Source organism: Anolis sagrei, chromosome 1 (genome assembly GCF_037176765.1).
Source record: "Anolis sagrei isolate rAnoSag1 chromosome 1, rAnoSag1.mat, whole genome shotgun sequence".
In the NCBI taxonomy this organism is placed as follows: domain Eukaryota; kingdom Metazoa; phylum Chordata; class Lepidosauria; order Squamata; family Dactyloidae; genus Anolis; species Anolis sagrei.
In genome coordinates this window covers 145644853-145659759 of record NC_090021.1, presented here as the reverse complement: position 1 = coordinate 145659759, position 14907 = coordinate 145644853, and the positions used below count along the sequence as shown (strand labels likewise).

General features: G+C 39.8%; 1 protein-coding gene across 5 annotated transcripts in view; it reads left to right on the top strand.

Moving 5' to 3' along the window:
- Nucleotides 1-14907, top strand: part of PLCB4 (phospholipase C beta 4) — a 255778-nt gene that overhangs the window by 112180 nt on the left and 128691 nt on the right. The gene's annotated exons all lie outside the window — the stretch shown is intronic.

Below are 14907 nucleotides of genomic sequence, written 5' to 3'. Positions count from 1 at the left end.
GACATGGGGAGGGATCATGGGGCATGAAAGGGATAAGGAAATAAAAACTCAGAGTTGATTTTACCAGAGTCACAGACCTTTTGTGTAAATGGTCTTTATGCAGCTTCAGACAGCAGTTGCCATCATTTCTCTTGAGATGAAAGAGGCAAAAGAGCTTTTGCTTTTTTAGCTTGTTTCTTGCAGCTAATGACACTTACCGCGGCATCCCCTTCATCCAAGTTCCTTACATACAGAAGAGAAGGGCCGTAAGCAACAAAAGGTGTCAAGGGTTACAGCAAGCAAAGTTGGCAGCATTTGAAGAAGATCTCAGGAGGCAATTTATTTTGGTAGTTGTAATCTAATGTAGTGAGATGCTACTTTGGCCCTGAGGAATCTTTACTCCCTTGGTGCTTGTTGGAGGAGACATGCTTGCAAATCTCCCCTCTCCCCATCTATAAATATAGATATCTTTGTTGCTGGTTTTCAAGACATAAATGCAATATTATCACATTTTGGGGGTGGCAGGCAACCTTATTTCCCATATATATTCAGTGAGCTATGTCTGACTATTCAAAATAACACCTATGTTAATACTCCCATCAAAAGGTAAAAATTAGCTCATGATTGGGGGCAGGGGAGGGTTCTGAAGAGAAAAAGGAACAATCCTTCAGCTGAGTTGAAAAAATGTATTTGAACTTTTTTTCCTCTGCTGTGTGTATGACTGGGGATCCACATGGCTCATTTAATGTATCTTCAAGTTAACTTCAACACCTGATACTAAACAATATATGCTGCAAAAGGGTTCTGCAGCACATTTTAAGGGCTTTAAATTGCCATCAGCAAAGTCAAAGGGAAGTCTGAAAGAAAGCTCTTAATGTGCATCAGCACGTTCCAATGTAAAGATGCATTTGGCGGGAACGAGAGACAGGGCTTTCTCTGTGGTGGCCCCTCGACTGTGGAACTCCCTGCCTAGGGATATTAGATCGGCCCCTCCCTCCTGACCTTTCAGAGAAGAGTGAAAACCTGGCTCTTTGAGCAAGCGTTTGGAACTTCAGCATGACCAGATAATCTCAAATTGGAATATGAACTTGGAATGGCCAAGACGATGGAATGGTTGAGGAATTGAACAAGAAGACATAGTTTTTATAATTTTTATTGTTTATTGCTTTTATGATTTTAATTGTATTATGATGTGATTTGTTTTGGTTTTTAACCGATGTATGTATTTATATATGACATCTAATTGTGCCGACTTGTACGCCGCCCTGAGTCGCCTTCAGGCTGATATGGGTGGGATAAAAGTAATGTAAATAAATAAATAAAGAACATTGCAGGATGGAATTTGCTCTGCAGAATGTGAATTTCTTGAAGTGATCATCTGATACACACATGGCCATTCTGAAGGGGGGAATTAAAAAGAAAACAATATTATCTGTAAATGTCAATGCTGTGGATCTGGGGACTGGTTCACTCGATCTGTGGTTTGTATAATCACCATCCAGACCTCAAACCCAGAATTTCCTTTGCAATCATCCACAAGCAAAACCACTTTCTTCATCCACAAGCAAAACTGCTTAGTGTAGATGCCCTGTGAGATGTTTCCCTTCTACTTTTCACTGTTACTAGTGCCTGACACTCATCCTGAAATGGCAATGATTAGTGCTTCTCTCCTGTGGTTGCCTTGCCTTTCCCCACACAAGGTGATAGATTGAGGGAAACAGAAATGTTTTGTCTGTGATTTGGCTTCATACAATTTTGGATTGGCTGTGTAGTGTTTTCTAGCACCGGGACTGTGGCACAGCTGGCTGGGAGCCAGCTGCATTAAGATCACTACTGACCAAAAAGGTCATGAGTCCAAATCCAGTCTGGGTCGGAATGAGCTTACAACCAATTTGTGTAGCTTGCTGTCGACCTTTGCAGCCTGAAAGACAGTTGCATCTGTAAAGTAGGAAATTTAGGTACCGCTTATGTGGGGAGGCTAATTTACGATCCCATAAAAATCTCCAGCAAGCATGCAAAGAATGAGTAAGTACTTCATCAGTGTCATAAATGGACAGTGAAGCAATAGCTACCCTGGTGGCCATAATACCCTCATGAAAAAGCTGGAATGTTAAATAGCCTTTGTGTGTCTGTCTATATATGTTGGATGTCTATGGCATTGAATGTTTGCCATATATATGTACATTGTAATCTGCCCTGAGTCCCCTATGGGGTGAGAAGGGCGGAATATAAATACTGTAAATAAATAAATAAATAAAATGATTTCCATGCTCATGCTGGTGTCTTCCCAGAATAGAAAATTGGGGGGGGGGGGGGGGGGAGGGAATGAAGAATCAATTTTGCACTACTACTAAAATCATTTTGCCCTCAATTCACAGATGATTGTAAACTACTGAAGTGCAAGTGACATGTTGTATCAATCGAATAGAGTGATGAAGTTGGGGTGCATGCCTTTGTTCAGCATAGAAATTAGGTTCTCCCCTTCTCTCCCCACCTCCCTCAGTTTCAGTACTATAATCCCTCATCTTCCATAGCCCTGCTGCTATTTCACAGCAGTTCTGTGCAGTTGCTAATGTGGTAATTTTACCAATGTCACCTTGGAGTAAATGATGCTGGCTTCTTTGGAAGCTCAAATGGCAATGTGGTTTCCTTCACCCCTTTGCCCTTGATGGTGGTGTGGAAATGGATAGGTTTTGAAATGGTTCCTCTTGATCCTCTGGAGAACTACTGAAAAATGAACTAAAGCTATCTGAGTTGTGCAGAAGTCAGATTAAATGACTAAGGAAGGAACTGGTGTGTTTGTCCATTGTATCCTTTAATGTGCAGAAAGGGCATCCTTTTTGGGAAACTAAGTGATGTCCTTTCGACCATCCCTAGCAATTGTCTTCTTTCTTTACTCACAGTTAACTGTCATAAATGTTGTTTCGTCAACACTGGAGTTTTCTCCCAACTGCTTACCATAATCTCTCATTTAGAGAAATAGCAATATACTGCAAAATATTTTGTCTTGGCAAATTATTTCATATTAAGGAGTCTTTCCTTCCAAATCTGTGGAGAAATGATCACAGTATTCTCAAAGATTGATATATATGCAAAAGAAGTGAGGACTCTGGGGTTTTAGGGACAAGGCAGATAGTACTGCATAAATAGGTCCTAGAGCAAATCATGTCTGGATTTTCCCTAGAAGCTAAAAATGTCTAAATTGAGATTGCTATACTTTCATGAGAAAACATGACTCACTAGAAAAGACAATACTGTTTACTAAAGTATAAAGAAGTAAGAAAAGAGGAAAACTTTATTACAAAAAGCCATGGCCCTGAGTCTGCAAAACTTGAGCAGGGCAGGGTTGTTGTAGGTTTTTTGGGCTGTATGGCCATGTTCTCTCCCAACATTTCACCTGCATCTATGGAAGGTCCTCAGAGGTTGTGAGGTCTGTTGGAATTGTATTTATATATCTGTGGAAAGTCCAGGGTGGGAGAAAGAACTCTTGACTGTTGAAACTAGGTATGAATGTTTCAATTGCCTACCTTCATTAGCATTTGATGGCCTGACAGTTTTTAGGTATGGCTTGTTACTGCCTGGGGAAATCCTTTGTTGAGAGGTAATTAGCTGTTCCTGATTGTTTCTTATCTGGAGTTCCCCTGTGTTTGAGTTTTGTTCTTTATTTACTGTTATAATTTTAGAATTTTTATATACTGGTAGCCAGATTTTGTTCATTTTCATGGTTTCTTCCTTTCTGTTGAAATTGTTGAAATTGTCCACATGCTTATGGATTTCAATGGCTTCTCTGTGAAGCCTGACATGATAGTTGTTAGAATGGTCTAACATTTCTGTGTTCTCAAATAGTATGCTATGTCCAGATTGGTTCATCACGTGCTCTGCAGGGCAGTTGATGTCTTTTAGTCCCTCTCAATATGGTTGCCATAAGTTGAAGTTGACATGACAACAGTTCACAGCAAACTGTATTTGTTCTGCTTGGGTATATGGATAACCATAAAGAAGAACAAGTAATGCATCTTATTGTCTACTAGCCATCCCCTGCCAAGCATTGCTGTGGCCCAGTCTGCATATATGTGTTTTGTGTGTGTGTGTATGAGTTAGTATATATTTGTGTATATATGCATATGTGTGTTTGCGTATGTACATGTGGTTTTGCACATGCTTTGTAATATTTTTTTAATATTTTTTGGCTTTTAAAGTCTATGCTGCTATGTTTGTCAGTCAGTGTTTTTATGAATGATGGCCACTCATTGGCCTGATAGGTGTATTGTGTCCAAATTTGGTGTCAATTCATCCAGTGGTTTTTGAGTTATGTTATTCCCACAAACAAACATTAAATATTTATTTATATAAATATATAAAAGACAATATCAGCCCAATATCAGCCCAAGAGCTGCCTTCTGAATGAAATATACCAAAGTCTATCTCTGAGATTAACTAGTTCCTTGTAATGAATTCTACATGCAATAAATAAAACACAAGGAACATTATGATTAAAACTTGAGAGTTAGCTACTTTATTCTTTTTGTGGTTTGTTCCATTTACTAAATGGTGGAGAATGAATATTTCATAGTTCGGATGCTGACTTACTTTGGGTGTATACTCTGTTCTGGCTGCCACAATGGAAAAGAAATGCATTGTATATCACAGGCCAGTGTTTGTAGCATTGTAAGTTTTTGGACCTCCAGAAGATTCAGCCAGTCCATACTTTAGGAAATAAATCCTGACTGCTCATTGGAGGGAAAGGATAATACAGGCAAAGATGAAGTACTTTGGCCACATCATGAGAAGAAAGGAAGGCTTAGAGAAGACAATGATGCTGGGGAAAAGGGAAGGAAAAAGGAAGAGGGGCCGACCAAGGGCAAGATGGATGGATGGATGGCATCCTTGAAGTGACTGGATTGACTTTGAAGGATCTGGGGGTAGTGACGGTCGACAGGGAGCTCTGGTGTGGGCTGGTCCATGAGGTCACGAAGAGTCAGAAACAACTGAACAAATGAACAACAACAAAGGTTTTTGTTTAGTTACTTTTGAAGAACGGTAATGTAAATGTTACTTTTTAAATGGTATCTGTATCAAATTGTAACAAACGACTCTGGACATTTTGGGACTAATTGTAAGCAATTACTTTTGAAAAGTACATATCAAGTTCTTTGCTATTTTCACATTCTGTTTCCAGCAACATATGGCAAGATGGCTTTTCTATGACTCAAATAGAGGCCAATAAGTTGATTGGCCTTTTAGTTGAGAGATATAAGTACAGTATAGTCCCTGTATCCATGAGGGATATGTGCCTGGACTTTGAATGGATATGCAAAACTGTGGATAACAGTGAACTTTTGTGATTTTTTTCTCTTTTATAGTCTGTGTCAGAATGTACAGCACCGCCACCACCCGGCAAAGCCTACAAGTATTTAATGTGAATAACGAATTTGAATATCTCCACTAAAAATACCCTTGGCTAAACTAACTCTGATAGCTGTGGAACATTGTTTATTTGACTCTTGATTTTCTTTCATAATGTCCAATTTTGAATGTTTGTGAAATGTGAGTTTCATGATTTCCCATGACTTGCACATACAGGATTGTTCATGGTGTTCAGTTTCCATTGTTAGGTGAGTCTTACCATAACTCCCTTCCCATTTAAAGGTAATTTCTTATTTGAATACATTGTCCCATATAGACTGAATGCAAATACGTATGTGTGTTTGTGTTTGTGTACACATGAGTCTTCAAGTCACTTGTCAAACTATGGTGATTCTGTTAATTTCATTGGATTTTCTTAGGCAAGACATATTCAGTGGTAGTTTGTTTCCTCTAAAATATAGCTCAGAACACCTGGTATTCATACCACGTTCTAGATTGTAGCTGAGATAAGACATAACAGATTAAAAATAACTGAAATTGGGATCTTATAGCATCTGGTGAAGCATGACACACTGCCGGCATACTTCTGACCTTGTCATCTGATATTTTTTCATATCACAGTGTGCCAACAAACCAATCGATTGCTGGGGAGGGTGTAGAGATACCCTTGCTGTGTCCACCTGTCATTTCACAGAGAGAACACATCATCTTTCTAGATCTCCGTCATATTTGTGTGTATGCAATTTTAAGACTCCTATTGGCTTATAGTGATCAATGGATTTCATCGGGTTTTCTTAGACATGGCATACTCAAATACTTCACCATTTTCTTTCTCTGAAGTATAGCCTACAACACCTAGTAGTCGATGGTGGTCTATCATTCAGGTACTAACCAGGACAAGATCAGATGGGATCTGGGGTCTATAGTGCACTTAGACTACTAGTATATCTGCACCTATTGTCCAGCCTGTAGGCTTGATTACCAAGGGAAGAGCATGAGAAAGGGCTTCCAGTATCAGCCAAGTAAACAACGCTCAGTTTATTTTTCATCAATGAATGTCCCCCTGGGTGCACATGTATTTTGTCTTATTTATTTCATAAATATGTATATTAATTAATAAGAGAAAACATATTCAGTTTCTATACAGTAAAAGAAAAGCTCCTCTCTTTACACACATATGAATATATGATAAAATAATAATTACAAAAATGAATTGCCTTAGGCATATCTCTGAAAAAGTGATAAGAGGTTCCTGGAAGTTGTTCCCAGCCTGTATAATTGAGTAGCAGGTGTCTGGGGAATGTTGAACTACTTGCGGAAGCGAAAAGCTTTTACCCTAAATTTAGGCTTGGTTATTAGCCTTCTCCAGCCATGGATCTACGTGGTTGTTGTCCTGATATTAGGAAGACCATACTTTTGGTGTCACATTTTGATGGCCATGACAGCTCCACATATCCTCTGGAGACTGGTATTTTACGTGCAAAGTCAGCTTCATAATTACATTTAGGAGTAATCATGCCCTGTGTTTAGCTTCCCAGGGGCATCTGGTGGGCTACTGGTAGAAACAAGAGTACTGAATTAGATAAGCCTTTGACTTAATCCAGCAAGGCAGTGGTTTGTCTTGTTTTGCTCTTTCAGAGAGAAGATTTTAAAAAGCATATATAGAGAGAGTCTAATGGATGTTTTAACATTTGGAGGGTAGAATTTAAGTTACTGAAGTGTGAAATTCCTACTCACCACAATTCTTACTGCATTTAGTTGTGTTGATTTATATCAAATATTTGATTAAATAGACAGCAGTTTTTCTTTTTAAAAAGTAAAAAAAATCATTATTCTTAAAATTGTTTTTCATAAACATTGTATGTGGGGCCAAAGTTCAGAGAGAGGATGTGTAGTTCAGAAATGGTCAAAGCTGTTGTGCATGAGCTGGTGTTTAGTCACTACAGAATGGAAGAAGGAGAGGAGATGAAGAAATTAATGAATACCTCTGAGAGTGATTTGTTATAAGCATCTACCTTCAAGGCCATTCTTCAGATCGTACCTCCATGAAGAAGTGAAGTATTTCAGTTGTTGAGTGAGCTTGCCTATTCCAAAATAGTTGAGAAGATACGTTAAGCAGAACTCTGCTGTTGAAATAGACAAAAGCCTCCAGTATCTTGGTTTCCCTCTTGAGTGGCCCATAGACACCCCCCTGCCTTGCAACCTAAAAAAGCATTTGTTGCGGAAAGTAATGCACAGCGGCAAAAAGTTGAAAAGAAAACCTTGGGATGCATCTATTCATCCTTGATTCAATGTTGTGGAGTCATGGGGGCTGTAGTTTGAGAAGGTCTTGAGCCTCTTCTGCCATAGAATGCTAATCTCTCACCAAATTACAAATTCCAGTATTGCATAGCATTGAGCTGTGAAAAATTAAAGTAGAGGTATGGTCCCTCAAATAGGAGCTCCAATCGCAGCTCCTGAAGCAGTTTCTTCTTTTGCTTGGGCTCAGCACAAAGATTACCATATTATGCGATATAATGTACATGCTAATTTTAGCAAGGCAATTTACCTCCAAAATGTGAGCTTTAGATTTGAGTAAATAGGGCACTAATGGCGACAGGAGGAGCATAAAATGGAGAAATCCTCCAGTTCCCATCACAAGGAAAAATGTCCAATTTTAGGGATTTCTATTCACATCGAGAGGAGTGGATTCAATTCTTGACCATCTTTCTAATCCTCTCATTTGTACATATTGAGGGAATGTACAGTCATGGACAACCACCAGAAGCAGTCCCGTGTCATTTGGTGGGCTCCATGGGGTTTCAGTTTTTGAAGTGTGTAGCAATGGAGGAGGAAAACTGCCTGATAAAGTTCCTAATTGCATGAAGATACAATTACATCTGTTTTTTTGCGTTTGACTTTTCCTAATGACCGTGCCACCTCTGAGGTAGATTTATAGTTTACCTGTAAGACATGCCAAGATTTTCTAGAAGTTAGGTTTGAGTTTGGAAGTTTGAGAGATACTATAATCACTGTTTTGCATCAATAATACTTTTGATGCATGATTTCTCGGTTTATCATAGAAGTTGTACCCTCCCCACCTTATTGATTTATGATGGATTAATATCTAGCAGTTGTTAAGTTATCAGGTTGGCTACTTCTTATGGCTGCCCTATGGATGAGAGACCAGTCACCTTAAGAGCCCCCGGTGGGTTAAAGCCCTGTGCCTGCAGGACTGAAGACCAACAGGTCACAGGTTCGAATCCGGGGAGAGGTGGATGAGCTCCCTCTATCAGCTCCAGCTCCTCATGCGGGGACATGAGAGAAGCCTCTCACAAAGATGATAAAACATCAAAATCATCCAGGCGTCCCCTGGGCAACGTCCTTGCAGACGGCCAATTCTCTCACAACAGAATGCTCCTGACACGACCAAAAAAAAAAAAAAAAAACAACCAATCACCTTCTCGTGTTTTTTATTAAAATTTTTCAATACAAAAGATAAACAGAATTAGTCTAGAAAAATCAAGAAAAGAGACGATATAGTAAAGAAAATGCATGAATTGTAAGCAATAGTAAGAAAGGATTGTACATTTGGCTTCCCACATTCCCAACAATGATTTACCCAACTGTATAAAATACCTTCTCTGATAATTACCATTCAGGTGCTTCTATTGCTTTATCAAGGCTATAGTTATGTTATTTTTGTTTCTTTGCAAAGTCAATTAAATCTTTTTTTCCCCAAAAAATGTTGCTAGTGATATTTCTCTGATCATTGTTGATTTGTTCCTTTCAGCTTGGTCAGTTTCAACAATCAGTCCTCACTCATTGATATTGCTTTATTTTTCCCCTTCAAGGTATACTGCTGCTTTCGGTGTGGATCATTAAAAAATTATACTTTTTCTCACTCTGGCCATCCGTCAGATCAAGCAGAAACAGATCAGGTTGCAATTGAGCATTACTATCAGGGTTTTTCTTTCTCTCATCATACTATGCTTTTGAATCCAGAATATTAGTCATCCCATCATCAACTACCTGGCTAGATCTTGTAGACCCTGGGTTATGGTTTCCTTGATTGATTCTGTAAATCTGAAATGTAGTCTTCCTCATTCCTTAATGCCTTCTATCTTGCCCTCCATTATTGTTTTTTTTTCCCCTAGTGAATCTTGTTTTCACATGATATATCCCATAGCAATAAGTCTTGACTTCCATGAGAGTTCAGGTTTGACTTTTCTGGTGCCCATTTGTTTGTCTTTTTAGCAGTCCATAGAATCTGCTCCTGAATGTGTCACCACATTTCAACAGAGTTGATATTTCCCCATCCGCTTTCTTAATTGTCCAGCTTTCAGAATCATACATAGCAATTGGAAAATGATAACTTGGACAATTCAAACTTCAGTATTCATTGACGTTTTTTCAGGTTCATGTCTAGTTCTTTCAAAGCTGCCCTCACAGATCCTGGTCTTTTTCTTATTTCTTGGCAGCAGTCTCTACATTGAACTATGATTGCTGGATGATAGAATGGAACATTACTAAATTGTGAAATGCTTCTTTCCTAAGTGTCCAGGAAGCAAAACCTTAGCTAGAAACACTGTTTTGAATAATAGACCTTTTCCTTTGAAACTAACGTAATTGGCAGGACAAATGCAGATATATTTACTTACTGCCTCATTGACCCTGAGAACAATGTCTACATTATGAGATATTATGAAAACCTCAGTAAAAGTGGGAGGCTCGCCTTCTTATCTCTGGAACAGTCTTCCTGAAGTTGTCCTGCTGCATGTCAATTGTGCCAAAGGAGGTGGGATTTCAGATCAGTGGTGGCATTTGATTTTCCAAGAAACAGCGGACATAAGTGTGCTTTCCCTTTATAAGCATGAACTTCATTTGTTGCAGTCACTGCAGGAATATACTTGACTAAAACAAATGCTTATGTAGTCCAACAACCTGTATTTATTTATTTAAAACATTTATATTCCGCCCTTCTCACCCCGAAGGGGACTCAGGGCAGAGCACAACATCTACATAGCAAACATTCAATGCTGGGGCACAAATTCACATACAATACATACACATTAAAAACATTTATCAAAATATTAAAATACACTATTTAAAACTGTCCTAGTCATCCGCATCAAAACTAATTGGCCTGGTCATCTTTTCTATTGCCACTTTGTTGCCCTGTCCTGAAAGCTTGGACCAACAGCCAAGTTTTTACCATCCTTCTAAAGGACAGGAGGGAGGGAGCCGACCTGATATCACCAGGAAGGGAGTTGCATAGTCAGGGAGCAATCACCGAGAAGGCCCTCTCTCGTCCCCACCAATTGTGCCTGTGACAATGGCAGGACGGAAAGCAGGGGCTCCCCGGAGGATCTTAATCTCCGCGATGGTTCATAGAGGGAGATGCGTTCGGACAGGTAATTGCCGTCTCTAGGAAGTCCACAGACAGCGCATGAACAGATCAGTACCTTCTCTCTTCTCTTCACTTCTTTATCTCTCTTCCTTCCCTCCTTCATCCCTTCCTTTCCCTCTCCCCCTTTTTTTCCTAAGCCGGAATACCACTGGAAAAGGCAGTGAAACAATAGTTTGAAGCAAGGACAGTCAAACAAAAAGCAGCTAATAGTGGTTTGTAGCATCTCCACAATCTGGAGTGACAAATGTGGAAGACTTTGTTCTTTTGCAGACAATAGGACTGATAAGGAATACCATGATTTCCATGTATAGTCCGATATTCTGGCAACATGGCATGATTAAACATTAACTGCACAGCCCAGTGCAAACATCAATTGATGTGCTCATATTTAGAAAACATTCCCTGGATGCATTGGCAAGGTATAGTCTTTTCTTTAAGCAAAGGCACTTGTCTCTGTAGTGTTTTCGCAGCTTAATTGTGGTGTCTGGCCCTGTGAGGATGACCAAGGTATTATGGGCAGTGAAACGACATGATACATCTGGTTGCACTCCATTTAGGATGGGTGCTTACTGAGAGCAAAGATTAATGATCATTTTATTAGAAAGGCCTCTTTGTTTTTTCCAGCTGGCCTTTATGTAATCTGATAATGCCATGAAAATTGATAGTAAGAGCATGTCTAATAAAACCTCCCTATGTTCCCCATTTTTGTTGTATTCATGCAGCCACCTAAGCAGAGCTTTTGTTGGGTTAGAACTGATTTCCAGCCTTGGATAATTGAGACATATCTGTGTAGTTTCATTTAGCACCTTGATTCTCCGTTTGTAGGGTTAGATGGAAGATGCGTTTGAATGGGAGCTAGTTATCCGTTTTGCTTTATTTCTTGGCCACAGATGGTGGCCGAAGGATGTACAGCACCCAATCTTTTTCTGAATTGCTCTCAAAATTATATGAGCTGACAGCATTTATCTAAGTCCTGAAGTCGGTCTAAGAAGGTTTCCATGGTGATTAATGATGTCAGAGAAGAGTCACATCTCTGCTCTTTGCTGAAAAGCAAGCTTAGGTAATATTAAACGGCAGATGTAAGGCCTTTGCTCCAGAGGAGAGGAAAACAGCTTCCACGTAATAGTGAAGTGTTGTGAAACACGTTCTCTAACTATGCCAGAATTATAGATCTACCCTGTTGGTATACAGTCATGAGAGGAACACACATTATTGTGCTGTGGAATTATTGGCATCTTCTTTGAGTTGTATATGAACTCTTCCATTTGGTGTGACTCCTTGACTACTTTACTTTTTGGCGGCACATGCCAGTTTGTTTTTACTTTTGTTGCAGAGCCCACCGGCTCCCATCCCACAATTGAAGCTCGTGCACCAGCTGTGACCGTATCTCAAGAAGTCGAATTTGGCCATGGCAGTCCACGCCTTAGTTACCTCTAGATTGGACTATTGCAATGCACTCTATGTGGGGCTGCCCTTGAAGATGGCCCGGAAGTTCCAGTTGGTCCAATGGGTGGCAGCAAGATTATTAACTGGTGCGAATTACAGAGAGCGGTCAACCCTCCTGTTTAAGGAGCTCCACTGGCTGCTGTTTATTTTCCGGGACTTATTCAAGGTGCAGGTTTTGACCTACAAAGCCCTGAACAGTTTGGGACCTGCCTACCTGCGCGACCGCATTTCCGTCTACGAAACCACACGACCTCTTCGATCTTCCGGAGAGTCCCTTCACTTGCTCCCACCCACATCGCAGATGTGACTTGTGGGAACGAGCAAGAGGGCCTTCTCTGTGGTGGCCCCTCAGCTCTGGAATTCACTTTCCAGAGATATTAGGCAAGCCCCCACGCTGGCAATCTTCAGGAGGAGCCTGAAAACCTGGTTATTCCAATGTGCCTTCAATTATTGAATGTAAGATGCTCTCTGACCAAACTTTGCATAAAATGACCTCAGAAGCACTTTATTTTGTGGTTTGTGCAATTAAATCCTTCCTCATCCCTGGATCCCTCTCCCCGACAATTTACATTGCCCTATCTCCCAGTGTTTTAAAAGTTTTATCTTTGAATTTGGCCCTGCCCAGTGTAATTCCTCTTTGATTTTATATTGCTGTGTCGTCTATTATATTGGTTTTGCATTTTATGTATTTTATTTTCTGGTTTTGTTATGCTTTTGTGTAATATTGTGTTTATTTTACTGATAGGTGTGGCCTCATGTAAGCCGCCCCAAGTCCCCTTGGGGGAGATGGAGCGGGGTATAAATAAAGTGGAAGGTAAAAGGAAGAGGGGCCGACCAAGGACAAGATGGATGGATGGCATCCCTGAAGTGACTGGACTGACCTTGAAGGAGCTGGGGGTGGTGACGGCCGACAGGGAGCTCTGGCGTGGGCTGGTCTGTGAGGTCACGAAGAGTCGGAGACGACTGAACGAATGAACAACAAATTATTATTATTATTATTATTATTATTATTATTATTATTATTATTATCCCTTGATGTAGAGCTACTTCCAGCCGGGTTTCATTGCAGAAGTAAAGATGACCCAGCACATGCTCTCATGGCAGCAACACAGGAGGCTTCCCATGTTGTATTTGATCAATTGAAGGAAGCTGGGCAGCCGACACTTCTCCCTATGTGATGGGGCAATGGAAAGTCGGGCGATGCAGGGCATGGGGCCATAGGTTCCCCACACCCTCTGGCAGGCACCACCAGATTTGCCATGATGCATGGTGATTCCAGCAGCTCATATGTTGCAAACATGCATCTGCAATGTGTTTATTTATTTATTTCATTTATGTACTGTTTTCCTCACCCCTTAGGGACTCAAAGTGGTTCACAGCAAAGTAAATGGCAAAATTCAATGGCTCACAAAATATAAAATGCATCATATAACTAAAAATAGCATATAACAATATATTAAAACCAATAAACTATAAAATATTGGACATAGACAAATGTAAAACATAGAACATTCGAATATGTGGGATATATTAATCAAAGGGTTAATTCCAATACCCTGGACACAGATCCCAAGTCTTTAGCCAATGAGGAATTGGTCTTGAGCTAATGAACAGTATAGTAAAAGTTAAAGGTAAAGGTTTCCCCCTGACATGAAGTCCAGTCATGTCCGACTCTGGGGTGTGGTGCTCATCTCCATTTCTAAGCCAAAGGGCTGGTGTTGTTCGTAGACAACTCCAAGATCATGTGGCCGGCAGTAAACAATTGATACTTTTGAGGAGTTGCCAAGGATAAACTTGATGACAGATCCATGTGAACTCCATGTCTGCCTTCCTTTTATGAGAAAGCACTTAACTTGAAAGACCTTAATAAAATACTTAGCTTTGCTCCTTTAAATTTACCATCTGTGCCTATGTGTAGATAAGGTGTCCCTCTTCACTGTTGTATCATTATATCATATATTGCAAAATACAGTTATGGGCCATTACACTTATGGCTAAGAGAATAGAAACAATAATATTTTCAGAGTCCTGAAGGGGCAAGTGAAACAAATATGTGTTATTGGTATTTTTAATGGCTTACAACACAGCGCATATGACAAAAAATTAGAAATGGACTGTTATATGACTTGGTTCAGTGCCTGAATAATGCCAAGAGATTTTTGACCTTTTGTATAAGGGGGGAAATTGGGTGCAGTCATACTGCATTGTAGCACATTGAGTACATGACCCAGAGGAATTTAATAGAAGCAAACCTTATGTTTTCATAAATCCAATTTTCTGTTCCATGACTGAGTCATTTGACTGAAGTAAAGGAAAGTGTCCTTATTTAAAAAGGCAAGCCAGGTTAAATAGCAAAACTTAAGAAAAGACAACAATATTTTTAAAAGGGGATAACTTGGGAAATTGACACTGGGACAAAAGGCAACTGGAAAAGGAAAAAAATCTAACAGAGATATGGTTCATTCGAACTGTAGTTCATTACAGAATATCTATGTTATACACAAATATGTATTAGAAATTACCTCTTCCTTCTCTGCAAAAAATAAATTGGAAAAGGCAATGCAGGATTTGCCTCTATGGAGCTATGTTGTATGACGTAGGTTCTTTTCTCTGTACCTTGTACCATCTTCAAGGTACCTGAAACTTGCTGTAGTTGAATGGGTATGCCATTCAGAGTGTGCATCTAAACTGTAGAAGTAATGCAGTTTGACACCACTTTAACTGTC